General features: G+C 34.8%; 1 protein-coding gene across 2 annotated transcripts in view; it reads right to left on the bottom strand.

The window, feature by feature from the left end:
• LOC124635683 (alpha-N-acetylgalactosaminidase) overlaps positions 1 to 14764 on the bottom strand; it is a 67448-nt gene extending 52684 nt beyond the window's left edge. The window contains exon 1 of one of the 2 annotated variants that reach the window (XM_047171627.1): positions 14535 to 14764. The gene's annotated coding sequence lies outside the window, so the exon portion shown is untranslated. The remainder of the gene's footprint in view (positions 1 to 14534) is intronic. The other variant, XM_047171628.1, reaches the window with a different exon arrangement.
• Positions 14765 to 16919: the final 2155 nt, after the last annotated feature.

Below are 16919 nucleotides of genomic sequence, written 5' to 3'. Positions count from 1 at the left end.
TAAGTGGTAGGTACAAAACCCTTCATGTGCGAGTCTGACTCACACTTGGCCGGATTTTTGTTTTATTGCACTGACGCACGGTCAGAAAAAAAATGCTTAGTTAGCATCGCAGTACATACACAATTTACTTAATAACGATAAATACCGCATTTAGACTGTAATAAAGAGTCATTATTTAAATTGAATTACTCAACGATGCCTTATTACATAGCTACCGCACTTTGGGCATATAAATCGCAATATATCTGAGACCAGCAAATTTTTATCATGCTAATATGTTCCTTTTTGCGTACAGGTTAGTGACGATAATCGTATGCACTAATTTCTTAGTATAAGAGTAGCCAGTCGCTCTATATGCACTCAAGGTTTCAGCTCTCGGTCCATAAAGATCTTAGACCGGGAGAATATGTCGCAATATTGCACTCACATATAGGAAATGTCGCAGAATTAAAGCCATCACATATTTAGGTAAGGTCTATACAATAATTAATGTTAATTTATGTTCCTATTTTGTGCGGATTAACTGACGACGAATGATTTTAAGAAAAGTTCCGAAATCTTGATATTGATTGAGAACTTCTAATAAATCTACTTCTAATTGGACACAACTACAAAATAAGCTTAATATCTACTAACTAATACTCACAATACTAAAGTCCAAAAACTAGTATTACATAAAACTAGCTGTTACTGGGTGTTAGTGGGAACTAGTATAATTCACGTACCCAGATAAAAAGTAGCCTATACTATCCTATCACTGAAATAATTATGAAAATCGGACCAGTGATCAAACAATCAAACTCTTCAGCTTTTAAATTATAATAGGCATAGACAAATAAAAATTAAAAACCGTGACCGATTTAAAGCAATTAGTATAGCCTGGTTATTTTTTACCTAAACTTGTTCTGTGGATGTTACAGTCTACTTACGAGTATATTCGGTTAGATAACACCCTAGTATTATACAGAAGCTCAATAAAAACATCTAGTACAAGAATCTAGGCGACTGTAATTAAGATTAGGAAAAAGATGAGCGCGTAGAAGTTGTTACAAACGACCTGAAAATGTGTTACAAATTAATTATTCTGCAATGCTAAATAAGCATTATAAAAATAAGTATTTTTAATGTGCACCTCGACGGTAGTTAGAGGAAACTAATCATATGCCAATGTAAGTCGACAATTATCTTAATAGCGAAATGTAAACCAAATCCTAAACCTTTGGAATCCAGAATTACATCCTGAAATATTTAAAAAGACAACTAATTTAGTTTTGTCAATAAATAAAGCTGATTAATATAAAATACTTCATCAGAAGACTCAGATCTGGTTATCGAATAATTTCTAGTTTAATATCGACATTTTAGTATCCTAATGATCAACATCTGTTCACTGCATGTACTTTGGTCTGTACACTTAGTTAGCCACGCCTAAAGTTTGTTAGGGCAGGCATACGTAAAAGGTCGCCCTTACAATCATGTTTGTTTCAAAGGTAGGTACGCCCATTATCAACTTTACTCAAGGGCCACTTTGGCACAACCAAGTCCTCTTTCCAGTCTAAAGTCCAAAATTACGAAGGAAATGTAATCAATCACAAAATGTTAGTTACTTTCCCTGGTGTATTGAAAGCATAGGAATACCGTGTATGTTTTCTATGATCCAACCAAATGAAAGATCCTGACTATTTGTCAACACCTCGAGATCAGTTCTGCGTCTCCAAATGCCCTTGAATCATTAATCCCAATTAAACAGTCCCAACGTAACGACGCATATCTAATATGCATTGTTTTTCCTTCATATCATTGATTCGACCTAGCAGAATGTCTAGGCCAGTTGATTGTTCTTGACGGTCTCAATTGACCCTGTTTGGACCTGAACCCTGATCTCATGATAGGTGCAATTATTTTGCATGCACTGTATTGAATAACATCGGAGTTGTTTTGAAATTACGTTGCTTCTGCGAGTATTTTCATTTTTAACTTCTCTCTCAAAGTTTTTCTCTGATAGTCTTTTGAACTCGAATTACGTGGAATAAGTGTTAGTACGTAATGTTTTATAGCAGTTTCAATACGTCATGTTCATAAGTTCAAAGTTCATAAATCTCTTTGTCTCCCTTGCATTATAATTAAGACAGTACCCAAAAACGATGCAATAGGGATTCCACCAAAAATATAAACTACTTGTAAATTACAAAAACATGTGGATCATGAAGAACAACTAACAAAACTCGTTTCCTTGATCAAAAATGCTGCAAACCAGACCCACAAATTTATCATTCCAAAAGCAGTTTCTTTAGCACTTGTTAATACACTTGTTAGCTGCAAAGAGGTTGTAACATTATATCTATTACAACACAAGATATTGCCGACAATGTGTGGTCTTATTACAGAACGGTTTTAGTTGCAAGGTCGATGCTATTCTGTCACAGCTGATGTTTATGATGGAGTCTCAAGTTATGTAATGAATAAGGCAGTAATAAGTATTACGAAAGATAAATATGCAATAGTAGAGCTTATTGGGGTTGTAAGCGTGCAGACAATAAGTATAGTTACACTATAAGATAAAGGCTTGGAAATTATACTAATATTAGAAATGCGAAACTTTGTAAGGATGTTGAAGCTTCTTCTAAATAATATACTGATAATATTTACCGGGTCATTTTATATAAACGACGTGCCGACGTCTTTTTGAAAAAAGACCACGTCAATTGTGAAGGCTTTATTAAATGTAGGTAGTGATTAAATGTCTCAAAAGTAATGAATGTCTTCCTTGACAAGAATATCCGTGTGACCAAATATGTCGGACGTAGCCAAAGAAAGCATCGGAACTTGGAACTCATCATTATAAACCAATAAACCCGATCTCGATAATGATAGCACACATTTCCGGAGAATTCGGTGTCTCTGACTACAAGCAAGACAGCAGTGCCACAATATGTATTTTTGTAAAGACCTCAAGGTCCCAGAATGTGTTTAAGGTCCCATTGATACCTAACTTTGGCCACTACAAGCAGTACAGCGCTCTACGCGTCCAGTACAATAATGCATTCAGGATGCTGTTGGGGCTGCCTCGCTTCTGTAGCGCTTCGGGGATGTTCGCCGAAGCGCACTCGGTGCACATCCCTGGTGCGCAGGGTGCGGGTCAGCCCAAATAGTATCCTGAGCGCATTTGCAGAGCGTTTCGACTGCCTGTACGTGTATCACTGTGACATGGTACATGTACGGGCTAACGTGGAAATATTATTTTAAAATGTATTTGTATAATTTTTTAACTTTATGTATATTTATGATTATTTTATGTTATAATTTGTAATTGGTCCATGTTGGCTTTTATTTCAATAAATTAATAATAATAATAACTACAAGTGACTTCCAGCTAGCGAAATGTAAGCAAAATATATTTTAGTTCTATAGACGATCTGAAGTAAATCATCAAGCCTTTGTTTGAAGTTATTCGTAGTCACTTCAAAATGTCCATGTTATTAGTATCACTGTATCCAAATGGCAAATTAAAAAACCTTATAGCCAGTCAAAGCCCCAATTGGTACATATTGCGTCCAAAAGAGTATCGAGCGGAATCCGGTGCAACGACTTTCATTACTCGCCGCAATGATGCGTGTGACGGACATTGGCAACACACAGGGTTGCCACGTTATTAATTACCCACTATAGCTATTTTTACGACTTCAAGCAATCAAACTAACTATTAGTTACGATGAGCGAAGAAAAATATTTTCACGTCTACACTCAAATGTTTTTATGATCTGCTTAAATCTCACAGGCAATGTCGTGCTTTGAATTGTGGAGTTAGAGAGAAATAATAATCTATAAAATAAAGCGGTAGTCAAGAGTTATTTTTATGGACTAAAGATCAACCAATGGTTTAGCCTTTTTACGGTCCCACTGCTGGGCACATGCCTCCTCTCACACGGAGATGAATTGAGCGTTAATCACCACACATAATCTTGCAGGGTCAGTAATAGAACAAGTGAACATCACCACCATGGTAGTCTGCTATGCAAATAGTCATAGCAAATTAGAGCCCGTCCCAGGGCTGAAAACTACATCAATCCTGCATTTTTTAAACGATGTTGCTCGTCGTGTTAGCTGACAGACGTCCACTGCTGGAAAAAAGCCTCCCCCAAGATTCGCCACTGCTTCCAGGTGACCTTAACCAGATCGTCCGTCCATCTTGTGAGGGGATGTTGCTTGGTAACAAGTTTAAGTTACTAAACAATAATAAGAACAACACTAAAGAATGCGGAATCAGATACGAAAACCGCAGACTTGCGGTTACAATAAGAAGCTGCGGTTTCATTCTATAATGTTTGTATTAACCTTAATTTTTTGAAATGCTCATCGTTTCTTTAACCATAATAGCACTGGCTTTTTAACAGTAGTTTTGTCATTAAAAATAATTATCGTTCTCCCAATGTTCCAATCAACCTTTCATAAAAATCAAACGTAAGATCAGTCTTAGTGGATGTTGGAATGTCTACGAATTTTGTACCTAATCCCAAGTTTTTCTATCCAGATATTTTGAGTGGTAGCTTGAAACTTCTTTACGCGAACACGACCAAACAGATTTTGAACTTGCCAAATACATTAGAATAACCTGTAGGCTACTTTTTTTTCGGGTGCAGTTCAAGTACCCCAAGAAGCAGACGAAAACGCTGGCGGAACCTAGACTATTAATAAAAAAGTGTGTATCGAGTTCGTATGATTTCTAACACGTAAATAACAATTAAGGACTCCAAAAAGCATTTAAGATTAAGTGCAAACCCTAACATCAACCCGTTTATGCAGGAGAAGGGGACACTGATTGACGCGATTGGACGGCGGAGTGAGAGCCTTTCAAAACGTATCAATTAGCAGAATCTTATCAGGCCAGCGCTGATAGCCGATGATTGACATAATAAGATATGTATTGCTAATTAATAAGCTGTTGAAAGTTTGTGATAGGAATTGTGTTTATGCAATATGGCTGGAGTTTGTGCATGTTAATGAAACCCCGCAGGTTCCTTGTGGCTTCACCCATGTCCCAGGACAACCATTTTCCATAAATAGGGTGAAAAATAGCCTATGTCCTTTTCTGTCTCTAGACCATCCGTGTACTACACATATTTCATTTAAATTGGTTAAGTGATTGTGGCGTCAAAAAAAAAGTCGTGGAGGCCTAGTGGGTAAAGGACCAATCTCTCAAGTATGAGGGCGCGGGTTCGATCCCAGGTCAGGCAAGTACCAATGCAACTTTTCTAAGTCTGTATGTACTTTCTAAGCATATCTTAGACACCATTGGCTGTGTTTCGGATGGCACGTTAAACTGTAGGTCCCGGCTGTCATTGAACATCCTTGGCAGTCGTTACGGGTAGTCAGAAGCCAGTAAGTCTGACACCAGTCTAACCAAGGGGTATCGGGTTGCCCGGGTAACTGGGTTGAGGAGGTCAGATAGGCAGTCGCTTCTTGTAAAGCACTGGTACTCAGCTGAATCCGGTTAGACTGGAAGCCGACCCCAACATGATTGGGAAAAAGGCTCGGAGGATGATGAAGTGATTGTGGCGTCAAAGAGCGACAAACCGACAGGGTAACTTTTGCATTTATAACGATTATCCAATTTCTCTCTTAACATGAAATAATGTTTAGCAGTCAAACGGAAGGATCCGTGGTGACATCCAACAATTTTAACGTTGATTAGTTTATGTAACTAGGAAACTACTAATCCCTCATTATAAACAATTTGTAGAAGCAGGAAAATGTACTTGGCATGTGTTAAAATGAATAATTAATGCGGAATGCACTTTCTTTGTGTTGTACTATCTTGTTTATTTTGGCATGACACCGTTTCAAAGTCGTAACGAAAATTTAATGAAAAAAAGATTATAAAGAAGTAGATAAAGATACAAAAAAAATATTACAACTTACAGTGATTACTTTATATATATATTACCTACGTGACAGAGATATCAAGCAAATAATTTACCGTAATGAAAAAAAATATACAATAACTTTACGAAATTGTATCATAAATACTTCCTCAATGCTAGATGCATTCGTGATGAAAAATGAAAAAAAAATATTACTTCGTAACAAAGTCAAAGTTCAATAAAAAACCGAGTACAATAAAACGTCAATTTAAGTACTTTATTATGACAAATTGATATGTCTTGAGGTACAAGGCCACGCCTACTATACTACTAGTTCGGCCATTCAGAGAATGCGTTCCTGACACGTCGCGATTGAACTGACGACGTAACTTTGCAATGGCGTTGCAGTTACGATAAAAATATTTTTGCTGGTTGTTTACCGTTTTAACAATTGAGGAGCATTAAAACAACATTATTATATCAATAATCAATGAATGTAGTTACGTCGTCAGTTCAATCGCGACGTGTCAGGAACGCATTCTCTGAATGGCCGAACTATAGGTAGGTATTATCTGAAATCTATTATTTTAATCTCCACATTTTAATAGAACATTAAAAATGAATAAGGTGAAGGTCTACTGACTTGTTTCCTTTTTAATAGGCTTTGTCTACGGATATAAAATTAAGTCGATTTATTAACAAAAAATGTTAATGTTGGTTACCAGGTTTTAGGTATCATTAGTAGTTTTAGTATATTTTAGTAGAATACTAAGTTGCGGTATTTATGTTCCTATTATGAGCACCAGCCTATGTTTCATAGTCGAATCATGTTCAAAAAAAAAAGTCAGGTATTCTGCATTACAAAAATATGATTACATGCTATTAACGTCAATAATTCTGCACTTTAAGTAGTTTAAAAACTTTATATCAATGTGAATATCTGCATCCTTATTACACGTTAATAATGTAAGCAAAAGTCAAGGGCAACCTGCCCAATCTATTATGCAGTTGTCGAACCTAATTTAATCACAAAATAACCAGATCTCGTGACAATGATAACGTGATGTGACTTAAACTGTAACTTGCACCATTTATAGTTCGGCCATTCAGAGAATGCGTTCCTGACACGTCGCGATTGAACTGACGACGTAATAACATTCATTGATTATTGATATAATTATGTTGTTTTAATGCTCCTCAATTGTTAAAACGGTAAACAACCAGCAAAAATATTTTTATCGTAACTGCAACGCCATTGCAAAGTTACGTCGTCAGTTCAATCGCGACGTGTCAGGAACGCATTCTCTGAATGGCCGAACTATAAGTATAACAATAACTATAACATTTTGCCCGGATAACTGGGTTGAGGAGGTCAGATAGACAGGCGCTTCTTGTAAAGTACTGGTACTCAGTTGCGTCCGGTTAGACTGGAAGCTGACCCCAACGTAGTTGGGAAAAGGCTAGGGAGGAGATGGATCAATAATCGAATCATTTTCGGTTGTCTACTCGCCGATTTAACCAGTGGAAGAAGTATACGGCTGGTTATGGTTTGGTTATCGTTGCAGTTAATGGTGCAACTGGGCCTTTATATGTCTAATTGGATGTAAAGTATAAAATAAGTACACTTATGATAAATGCTTCTCAGCACAGTATTACAAAGAATTGGCACTCACACGGTTTAACCAACGTCCCAAAGAAAGAGCTACAAGCACAAAATATCTGTATAATAAGTAATCAGGTCAGAGTATGTATCAGTAAGGGTCAGAAAACATTGTAAAATAATTGGGTAATAAAATCCACTATTTACCATATTAATGATAGCACATGTCAGTTCATTGGGCATTATTTTGGGTGTGTTGACGATGAGAACCCGGTAACCTACAATAAAATACTACGATGACCTACTAAACATATCAAGTATGAGAAAAATTCTAAAGTTCTCACGACCTTGTGCGAGAAAAGCTCATAAAGGGCTCTTATCTTATCTCAAAGCTGTTCGTTCACTAGTATCTTATGAATTACGATCTAGGTCAGTTTAAAAATGTGATTCTACGATGCAATTTATTCAACTTTTGAAGAGTAGTGTAGGTTTATTATGTTCATTTTTTTCTCGACCTCTTTTGAGCTGAAAAATATTCTATGTTATAATAATTTTAGATCCTCATTAGCAAATAATATAATAAGGCTAAAAGGTGACCTCTACTGCGAAGACATAAACGTGTACTTATAAAAAAATCCGGGCCGTTTCCTTTGCTCTTTTAAGCTTTAAAATAAGTAAGCAGTTAGCGGTATAAACTTTATTTTAACTTGTCTCACGTCGTTTAAATTTTAATGCACCAATACCGGTTATCATGAACATTCGCTACACACTTCGATTCATACATTACGAACAGCGTCCATACCGCGCGTCCGCTTCCGTAACAACTCAGAACGCTCCTTTAGAAAGTTAACACATAAAATATTTGCCGCCACACTCGAAAATATTATTCGCTGTACATTTACGCATAATAATGGATGGTCCTCCAAAGTCACTGTGCTGACTCACCGTTGGTTTACAAACAATACAAAATTACGTGGTCAGTGTATAGGAGTCGAGTTGCATGGTCAAGTTGCGTGAAGAATTCTTTGGTCCACATTTGCACTTCAATGAGTACTTAGCATTAATAAATTGTAAATCAACAATGTCGATGGTTTGTTTATGAAAATGAATTGCCTTATGCGGATAGAAGCAATTAAAACGGTATCAAGTGTGAATTGCTGCTGGGTTGAGGTTCTGTATATAGTTCTTGGTATTTGTAACACAGTAATGATCGCGGGACGTGAATATATTGTTGAGCTTTACAATAAGGTAAAACCAAGCTTTATGCATTTTTCTTCGTTTGTGTCACTGTAGTTAAGCTACTCACATACCTGCGTAATCTTATTGGTTTGTGCTGAAGAAAAAAATGCATCAAATATAATTGCGATATTATTATTTCGAATATAATTTCCGTGTCTTTTAAAGCTTTTATAACTGAGCTAATACATATTATTATATTGTAACATTATTAAACGTTACGGTAAGATGCATCAAACTCTAGATTTTAATTTTAAATTGTGACCAAAAAGAACAAAGGCTTGACAGCTAACGATGAATTAAATGAATTACTATTTTTTTAAATTACAATACTCATATTTTCAATTCTAACAAGTATGTTAAGATATAAATCAAACGACCAAAATAAAATAAACAAAGTTTAGCCTTTTATTTTTAAGATAGGAACAAAACTTACGAAATATTTTATGGGTGCTATGCAAAAATAAAGTTAATCCTTTTCCTGGAATTTACATATGATCTCATATCCCAAAACTCTGCTATTCAAATCCAAAGCTCATGGATTGTCTACTTCAAAGGAACAGATTTTTTATGTATCACATACAACAGTATTATATTGTAATATACTTAAAAAGTTATATCATAGAAAAATTTATATCCTACTAGCTGATTCCGCGAACTTCGTATCGTTCAAACCTTCCCTGGACCTCTACAAACATTTTAAAACCAAAATCAGCTCAATCGGCCCAGCGGTTTTCGAGTTTTAATCAGACTAACGAACAACAATTCATTTTTATTTATATAGATAGATTATGTAAAAAAATATGACATTGTCTCGTACATTGCAATATATAAACAATATTCCTAGGTTATAATATTCCTATTTTAATACTAACGCTAACATTTTTGTTATAAAAATGATTTCGCATTTATTATTACACACAGGATGCCATTAACGAGTCATAGAAAAATAATTGTTTTCAAAGAAACTGATCATTCATTGTGTATGTACATAGCAATTGTTTTTTTACAGACCAACAGTTTTTCCTGCGAACCAGATGATTGTGGGACCATGATGCAATTTTGATAATAAAATTACGCACGTTACTTAAATTCGGTTACCACGTTTTTAGCGAGTTTTTTCGAGTTTTTTTGCGAGTGTTTTTTTTTAATGTTATTTGTTTGAACCGGACTTAAAATACAATTTACATGTTCGTTCATTACTTGCTTTATTAATTATTTTTTTATTATATCAGATGCTTATGTTTGATTGCAGTTATAATTATTATTTAAGTTAACGCTTTTATTGCCTTATGCAAGCGTTGCTTTATTATTATGCAGATATGTATTGTTCATATTATGTTCAGTTTATTACAGAAACATTGTCCAGTTAATTACACACAATTTTATATCGAAACTGTGACAATAAGACTATAGGTACTCAAACTTGATATAGAGTTATTACTTTATCGAAGACTTACATATACATATAATCTAAGAATAAATATTTTTTTTTTTTCTTAGCCCTTATTGTCCCACTGCTGGGCAAAGGCCTCCCCATTTTGTTTCCACACCTCTCGATCTTTAGAGTTCTCCCACCAGTCAGGGTTGTAGGCGTCCAGATCGTCACGCCACCTCTTCCGGGGCCTACCACGTCTGCGGTGGCCATCCTGTGGTATCCACTGAGCAACAACATTGGCCCACCTGTCTGGATGCATTCGGCTGACGTGCCCAGCCCAGACCCATTTTAATTTTGCTGTTTTTTGGCCCACATCGAAGATTCCTGTAATCCTGTCCTTCCTGTTTTCAGAATAAATAAATAAATATCTGCGTATAAAGCCTTCTCCCAACTGTATTGGTATCGGATCCCAATCTATCTAGCTGCAGCTGAGTACAAGTACCTATTTTACATAGACCTCCTCAAGGTCTAATTAATACATAGACAGAAAATCAACGGAGAAAAAAAATACTCCATGGAATATTTTTAACACAGTAAAGTACTTAAAAATCATGCTTTTAACTTGGGATGAAATTACTTTCTAAATACTAGTTTCATTCCACATTTTCCAAGTTATCTTTCCTACTCCGCAAAACCCTACACTTATACCTCATTGGTCAATCTACTCTGTACTAATCGTATTTATAACCTCTGCTCTTTAAGGTTGGTAAACAGAACTTTCGTCACGATGTAGCCATTCACTCAGTACCTTTGATACATTTACACTTGCTAGTGCTATTTTGATCAGAGTTTCATAGAAAAAGCACCATTTAAATGTTTTTTTTTTTTTTTGTATAATTGGCTGCTAACATCAATGGTAATCAATCAATGTTAATAATTTGGAAATACAAGCGAGGACTTATTGGTAAGAAATGCATAAAAAACTATTTACAAAAGAAAGCATTTACTTATATAAAATGGTTTTCTTACAGCACAAGTCTCTCCAAAAATATTTCATAATATAATTTTTATTTTATTGACATGCGTGATCTATTTAAACCAATAAACCAGTTTCAGGCACACAATCTTGTCAATATAATAGATTGACTGGTAATTAGTGACCGATATTTGAACACGTGATTTCTAATAATAATTGGGATATTATAAATTGCATATCAAATAAATAATCGCCTATCAATTAATACTCATCATTTATATTCTTTTTTACATCAAATAACTTAGTTCACTACAAATAAACTAAATGTTTAACAACACTCAAACTGCAGATAATTCGAAATTATACATCAATATGACATTGCTTTTTTTATTATAATGCAATACACTTAAATTTATTCTTGTACAAAAATACTACATACATAGCATTAATACTGACTGCACAGCAAATTTTCCATATTTCATAGCAAAATAACTATCCCAGTCGCATATTAACCAGTAAGTACAACAAAACCTGTTCATCATATTTGTCTTAATTTTCAAGAAGCCATGCTCGACAAATTAAATGATTATTATAACAAAAAAATCCTGTCACATTGCATTATTTCTAAAAACAGAACAAATTAACTGAAAAAGGTTCGCGGCTTCGCGCGCTTTTTCGTCACTGGAGTGCAGAGTGGCGCGAGTGAGTAAGATAGAGTTCAATTAAAAAATATTGTATTAAAAATTGAAGCTAGTAACGAAAACAAATCGCTGCAAAACCGACTCCACGTAGTCTTGTCTGCCCTACCCCTAGAGTGCAATTCAAAACCGCGTAGGCGCGGAGGGGCGAGGCGGCCTGCGAGCTGAGGAGCAGGTAATTTTAACGCTCGCCAACGCGGTTGAGGCTGGCCGGCTCGGCCGGCCAGTAAGCCGAAGCTGCGGTGGTGAGCGTGAAAATCATCTGCGACGATAAGCTCGCATTTGACCGCCGGAGCCACGAAGCGCCGGAGCCGTGACAGAAGTGATGCTTGCTGCATGTTGCATGCTTACTTCCATGTTGCATGCCTGGTTACATGCTGCATGCCTGCTTTCATGCTTCAGGCTTGTTTGCATGCTTCTTACAGGAAAATAAAAATTCCAAAACTATGCCAAAAGATGATTCTGACTATAAACATTCTGAAATATGATATTATAGTAGTAGCCTTTTAATGACTACTTATATGAAATGTATGCCAAAAGGAAATACTGACAATGACTGACAATGCACCAGCCCTATTTTTTTAAAGAACTATAGTATGTATATGCAAGCATATCATCGGACTTGCGATCCGACTCAAGTACGTGGCGCCTAGGGCAAAAAAGGAAACGTGTACGCCCCGCGAAAGCAAGACGCGCTTTAATAATTCAATAAATTACAATTTTGTATTTAATTTTATATTTTTTTGCTGGTCTCATTATGCCGTAATTAATAAATAATAAGATGACTGAGACAAATAAAATGCTGTTTCATTCTGAAAAACTGCTGTAAATAATATAAAAATAGAAGCTATATTTAAAAGAAAAAGAGTTAACATGTATAATGTGCATTAAGATTATTAGCTGTGCATTGATGAAAAAGCTTTTGCTTTAGGAAAAATCGCTGTACGCTGCGAAAATAAATTGTAGTGTGTTTAGTGATATTTTGAGTTGAATATTTTGCTGTGCAATCAGTAATTTTGATGGGAATTCGGAATCTTATTGCATAGAAAAAGGATATTTTTTGATTTGCGTTTAAATACTACCCATAATAATTACAAACAACTTTCTCAAAGAATCTTTTTTCTCGTTTTAATCACAATAGCAAAACAAACAAGCACAAAGTTCAAAGCTTGCTAGCTGTTACTTTATTGTGATAAAACTAAAGAGATTTTAAAAAAATCTTCAGGAAAGTTAAGTAAGTGCTTTCTATGCATGTATATCTTAAGTCTTAGACACCAATGACTGTGTTTCAGAGGGCACGATAAATTTTCCTTGTCAGTCGTTACGGGTTGTCAGAAGCCAGTAAATCTGACATCAGTCTTACCAAGGGTATTAGATTGCCCGGGTAACTGGGTTGAGAAGGTCAGATAGGCAGTTGCTCCTTGTAAAACACTGGTATTCAGCTGCATGCGGTTAGACTGGAAGCCGACGCCAACATAGTTGGGGAGAGGCTCGGGAGATGATGGGTGAATCGGACTCGAATAATACCACAGTGACTTCTATAATTTACCACAATTAAACAGTTACCATAATCATGTATATCCAAGTGAATGTTGCTTTACTTCTCTTTCAACGCCGTCAGTGTAAACTGCTCAGCAATCTATTAAGTTTACGTAATATGAAATATGTATCGAGCAGTAACCGACCAGTTTGCAAACATTATATAGGCGTAACTGCATAATTGATAGAGGATTGTGCACCGGATAATTTAGGTACTAGTTGTAGACTACGACAATGCTTACAATTTTTTTACAATTATTTTAGCCTACCATAGTTTATTTCAGAAGATTACGGCACTGCTTAAAATTTTTTGAATTATATTTATTCATAATTACTTTAGCCTGCTCTAGTTTATTTAGTTGTAAGATTATAGGGGTTTATTTATATTTATAGGAAATAATAAATCGAACACAAAATATTTCGCATACCTTTCTGGTGAAGTCGGAAAATGATTAATTCCTATGTATAAAATATTAATTTGTAGAGATGTCCATAAACACAGTTAACTAACTGAGTATAATATTATTGGTGAATGGTAATGTTTCTCTTGTATAAAGTTTTCTATACTTACATATGTAAGCAAAGTTAGAATAAGCGGCGGTCGTTGATGTCTTTGCTTCTATCGATTACAAAGTGCGCGTGATTCGATTTTGAAGCACCTATATATAGGTATTTTTATATGTTACATGTTTTATTATTAGTGAGTTATGACTGTTATGAGTTAATTTTTATTCCATAAAAATAAGAAATGAATGAAAGGAATATTAAATTCACCATTTTATTTTAAGCTTCTTTTCAAACCTTTCTCCTTTACCAAAGCAATGTATTTAATTAAATTCTTTACGATAGATATACGTGTATAAAACCAATACATGATCAAAATTACATGATCAAAATTATTTTAAAAAGTCCTACATCTTTTCCGCAAAGTCAAGCCTCCGAAAAAAAATATTTTGATGCTCATGTTACTGAATTCATTCAATTCGATTTTCTAGTGAACTGATACTATGTAGAGCATTTTCGTAATGTACGTGATAATAGTTAATTATACGTGTACGTAAGTCTCACGTCAGTGCAGTTATTCACTCAAGATTTGTAATTTTAAATGTCATTGTAACTTCACAAGCAAAAGAAAACGAATCTCCTCTTATATCGCTACAAGCACGCTATCACGTTATAAAAAGCAATTAATTTTATTTTAATTACTTTTATTGTATTAATATTTTTTATTACAAAAAGCACTCACCGTAAGGGAGACGACGTAACTCGCATCACAAAACTTTGACCAAAAAAATATCCTTTCAACTTTCGAATTTTTTTATTAGTGCAACACCGGTCCAATTTTATTTATATAAATATCACGAGTCACTTTCTCGGAGTAAAAAGTCCGCACGCGTTCTTTATTCGAATTGTGGTTCGAAGTTTGAAATGTGCGGGAACGGGCGAGTGACTCCGCTCCGTTCGAGACGAAGACTGAACGAAGTAGCCCGATCGTTCCCCCGCGCTTCGGTCAACGCAGGTCGGCAATCGCATCGCAACCTCCTTGCGACTGAAACTTATATGCAACATACACTGACTGTTAATAAAGAGAAAAAAAACACCTTTTACTACGTCAGCCAATAATAATCATCAATGTATAATGTACTGATGGAGTTTTATATCAGCGGTCGTGAAACCAAGAATCTGAACACTCAAGTAATACGTTCACAGTGAATAAACGATAAATATAAGCGGTTTTTAGGAAACAGCTGAAATTAATTTATTTTGTGTGCTCAACGATCCTTGTAAGTTGTCAGTGAAGTGTTGATGAGAGTTTTTTTTATGTAATTTTTTATTTATTGTTAATTGTTGGTGAAGAAATTGTTTCACACGGTTATTTGCATGCTTTAGTTTATTCAACGAATTGTGTTGGTTCACGGTTATTCAAAGAAGAAAATAATTAATCATATTAACCAAATGGACGGTAATTTTCAAAACCCTTATTAAGTAAAATTGAAGATTTATTCAGGATTTTTTTAAAGGTAGACTCTCCATGATTAATAAGAATATGATTAATATATATAAAAAAACATACAAACATCCGGGTTGAGAACCTCCCATCTGGAATGTTGGTTAAAATTATTTTTCAAGTTAACGATGAAATAAAATCGATCATTGGTTTAAATCTGGTTTGATTTTATATTGCAAAATAAAACTCGTAACTTCGATTCACGATGTAACTCACAAGAAAGTCGCACGACTCTGCGACTGAGGGAAACGTGTTTTCCTGACATTTAAGCGTCGAGCTGTCACTTACCCATCTTGTATGACCTTTACATTATAACTTACTGATCGAATTTAAGGAATTTGATACGTAATTAAGACCAAAATAATTAAAGGATTCAGTGCTAAACAGTGGTTTTCGGTACCTATTACTGTGAGCATTTACAATTTAAGGATTTTTCGCAGAGACATAGTAAATACAAAAGGTGGTCAAAAGGTCTCTTAGCATATATATATATCTAGATCTATGGTAGATTTTGTTTAGTGATTTGTTTAGGAAATAACGTCTGAGACGATGAAGGAAGTTTATATACTTACCTATGTAAGTTTTTAACAATATAAACCAATCATATTATCCTCAATTATATTGATCAATTATATTTATAATAATCAATTGTGTTCAGATTTTATTCTTTTAAAATGGTTAGAATACTCTGACGGCAAACTGATTATGGGATTTTATTTATATATTCTTAAGTCTATAATAAAAACATTTGAAATCAAGGCAATAAGAGTCAACTATGTCCGGAATCGATTTTAAATCAATAATAATCTATCAATGCTAGGATATGGTTTGACATTAAAATATCTTATGAAAGATTAAAATCTTCACACCCGGCGTATTTCCCAAAATTAATTTCATTGTTAACATTAAATTCAAAACTGACTAAAAACCCACTAACAAAAGCAAGTTTAACGTTCACATAACACAGTTAAAACAGCGTAATTATAGTTTAAACTACTTCAGTAACTCGCTGTAATCCCTTGTAATAGATTGTCGTGAGTATATGCGCACGATTCGTGGACGCTGGCGCCCGCGATTCATTGCGTCATATCGAGTATTACCAAACTTTCGTTGAATGTGATCGCTTTATACATGGAACCTGTCAACTATCTGTGGGTTTCTGCAACCGATCTATCTATTGTTTTTCGATAAGAGATTGAATTTTGAGATTAGGTGAATATATATTGTCAAACATATGGTGGTGATGGCTCGGCTTAAAAATCCACCGTATATGATATCGGAAAGGAATGTCTGATTAATAATGTGTAGCATATATTTGAACCACAACAGTTTATGCAGAAAACAAACACGCATACTTACCAATACTACAAATAAATGTAAAAGTTCATATCTATGCATGGATGTTTGTTAGGTACCCACCCTTTCAGCCAAAAACTATCTAAGTACTGGATAGATTTTGATGAAACTTGTTAGTATATGTCTGAACGTTACTTTTATTATAGTAAGGACACAATAATATTACACCAATTTCGTGCTGATAGCTAAAGCAACATGAAAGAGATCAAACAGAACACAATATCGTATTTCGAAATAAGATTTCTAAATAATTTCATAAATTCTCTG

The sequence above is a fragment of the Helicoverpa zea genome, chromosome 13 (assembly GCF_022581195.2).
Source record: "Helicoverpa zea isolate HzStark_Cry1AcR chromosome 13, ilHelZeax1.1, whole genome shotgun sequence".
Classification (NCBI taxonomy): domain Eukaryota; kingdom Metazoa; phylum Arthropoda; class Insecta; order Lepidoptera; family Noctuidae; genus Helicoverpa; species Helicoverpa zea.
Note: the sequence above shows the minus strand (reverse complement) of the source record. Positions and strands in the feature narration are given on the sequence as shown.